Source organism: Pholcus phalangioides, unplaced genomic scaffold (assembly GCF_987345545.1).
Source record: "Pholcus phalangioides strain wild (caught in Gottingen) unplaced genomic scaffold, Ppha-v1.0 ptg000036l_1, whole genome shotgun sequence".
Taxonomy (NCBI): Eukaryota; Metazoa; Arthropoda; class Arachnida; order Araneae; family Pholcidae; genus Pholcus; species Pholcus phalangioides.
The window spans coordinates 1,401,353-1,404,063 of record NW_028301623.1 but is presented as its reverse complement, the minus strand read 5'-3'; the positions used below and the strand labels follow the sequence as shown (position 1 = coordinate 1,404,063).

Genomic DNA, 2,711 nt, shown 5'->3' with positions numbered 1-2,711 from the left:
CGTACACAAGGATATAAAGGAGTGTCTTGGTGTGCGAAAGAAGATGCAAGTAAAGAAGAAGTCTCATGTAAATAAGAAGATCGACGTTTTGCAACAAATGTATATGTAAATGTGAATGTAAAGCAACAGTGCCTCTTGTACAGAATGTAAAGCACCCATCGCCCATGTATATTGTATCGCAAATGTTCATAATGTATAGATTTCGCAACAAACCATGCTTTTGTCCAATTGTCTTGAATCCAATGAGTACGCCCATGTGTATATGTACCACAGCCCTTTTATGTTCAGATCGAATTCACTAATATTAACGCAGACTAATACTCTTAAAACTAACAAATACCCTTGCAAAGGATGATCCTGAGACCCATACCGGGCCATGTATATACTTCTTTTAAAACATGAATAAATGCTTTTTTAAATCTGTTCTTATCAGCTTAATATCTGGTACGTCTCCTACATGGGGACAAGATATTAAACTTATTTTTGGAACAGGGCGGAGTGCTTTCAGCTTGCTGAACCTCTGCCGCGGGTCCTCTCGATATTGCACTACCTTCGAGTTGGGCCCATCCTCATGAAATCAAGTAGACTCTGTGTTTTATTCATAATTTCGCAATAATCACTCTTTGTCGGGGCGAAAACGACAAATTTGAAAGCGGTCGACGGGAAATTAAGGCCCGGCACACGACCCCTGGGACTTAGTTTTTTATTAAGGAGACGACGTGGATGCCACGTCCTTGTGAGGACGGGTCCACGCCGGTCGTTTCCTCGTTGTGCTGTGCGCTTCCGAAATGCTGCCGCGGGTCCTCTCGACGTTTCTCCCGTTACTGGGTGCCGCCCCCCCCTTCTCGATCGAGAATGCAAGTAGATATTGGTCTCTCGCGTCGACATCTAGCGGTCGAACGTGCAACCCGAACGGAACGGCGCCCAGGATACGTCGCACCTGAAAGCAACATCTGGTCGACAAGGAGTCGTCTCGTCTTCAAATTACGAACGACGCCGCGCGTCAGACCCCAGCCAGGACATTAATTATAGTTAATTGTGATCAAATTTTAATTCGCGTCTATCCCGTTATCGCTTCTCGGCCTTTTGGCTAAGATCAAAGTGTAGTAGTGGTGATTGCCTAGGATCTTGCCAGGAGAAGAGATACCTTCCAGCGGAGTTCAACGGTGCTACAACCAACATCCGATGTGCCACGCCCAGTCGAAGTGCTGCCGCGGGTCCTCTAGCATCCGAAGCCAAGCCGATTCCTGCTCCACAGCGATGTCCGGCTAAAGGAAGACGAAGGCGTGCCTGAAACATGACCTGGTTGGCGGCTGATGACTCGTGACCACCCCTGCTCTCTTCTTCCTCCACTCCTCGTCGTGATCCCGGGAAAGGCATCTGTCACATCTCAGGCATTTCAGCCTAGCCGTCGTCCTTGGACCCTCGCCTCATTATATGGTTGGGCGTGCGGTCAGCGGAAGTGCCTGTTAGCCAATCGGTGGTGTGGCAGTGTTCGGGTCAGCCTCGGAGCTTTGGCTACGCCTGGCGGACTGACTTGACACCTTTCCCTCGCGGGGCTGCCCCACATCCATAACTCGGGTTCGGCAAGTTGACCCCTCGGGGCCGCTTGAAGAATTCGGGTCTATGCATGGTGCCCACTCATGTTTCCCTCCCTCTCGCGAGGCCTCGTAAAGGTCCTCAACTTCTGTCTCTCGGGACCTCTTAAAGTGTCCCACCCCCCTCTCTAGCGAGACCTATTAAAGGTCTCAACTCTCCCTGGGTTCTCGCGAGACCTCGTAAAGGTTCTCTTTCCCTGTGGGTTTGGCTCACGTGGGTCCTCTTAAAGGTCCCTTCCCTCTGGGTTGGTTACCGTGAGACCTCTTCAAGGTCTCACACTCCTGGGACTTCGCGTGACCTCTTCAGGGCTCCCCTCGTCGAACAGGGTCCGCCAAGTTGTGGAGTCGGTGAACTTTTGTCGCTGGCTCCAGGGTTTGGCGAGGTCTGTCCACCGAGAGTTAGAGCTCCCAAGGGGACTAGTGGGATCTTCCCCCCCCCCCGGGTTTTTTAAGAGTCCCTTAAGGGCTCACCCCCCCGGGCTAGGTAGGACGTCCTAAAGGTCCTCCCCATTGGTATCAGGTTCCCTCTTAAAGGTTCCACAGCCCGTACGGAGTCTCCTAAAGCTCTCCAACCCTCACCAATGGGTCTCGTGGGGTCCTTAAGACCCCCCTCTATCTCCCTGCCCTGGTCACGGGCATGTGCCGCTAGGTGGGTCATGTGTAGGGTGCGCCAAGTCAGCCAGCTCTAGCATCGGTCCGAACTACAGTCATCGAAGTGATCGCACAAAGTAGGTAGTCGTTGATTGTTAACCCCTAACAGTCTAACCACTAACCTGACTAACATCTAACGACACAATGCCGAGAAACCTGCGCAATGGAAGAACCCTACCGACACCAGGATCAGCCCGCCGTGTCATCACAGAGGGACTCGACCCTGAGGACTCGGAACGCCTCCTGGTCTCGTACGCTCTCTTCGTTTCTCCCGAGAAGCAGCAGTCACCATTAGCATCTCCGGTGAGCACTCTGATGCTTCACCAGCCACAAGTGTGAGAGACGCCCACAACGACGGCGAAACCTCTCAGAACTCCTCGTCGCCGAGGCGACTGGTTATCGACTCCGATACCGACTGGCTCATCGACGCCACTACAATCGCGCCGCCTAGTCAAGAAGCTG

General features: G+C 52.3%; 1 non-coding gene across 1 annotated transcript; it reads left to right on the top strand.

Moving 5' to 3' along the window:
• Positions 1 to 384: 384 nt before the first annotated feature.
• LOC149066040 (U2 spliceosomal RNA) lies at positions 385 to 572 on the top strand. Its single transcript, XR_016195539.1, has one exon. It is a non-coding gene; the product is annotated as a U2 spliceosomal RNA (small nuclear RNA).
• The last annotated feature ends 2,139 nt before the right edge of the window (positions 573 to 2,711 follow it).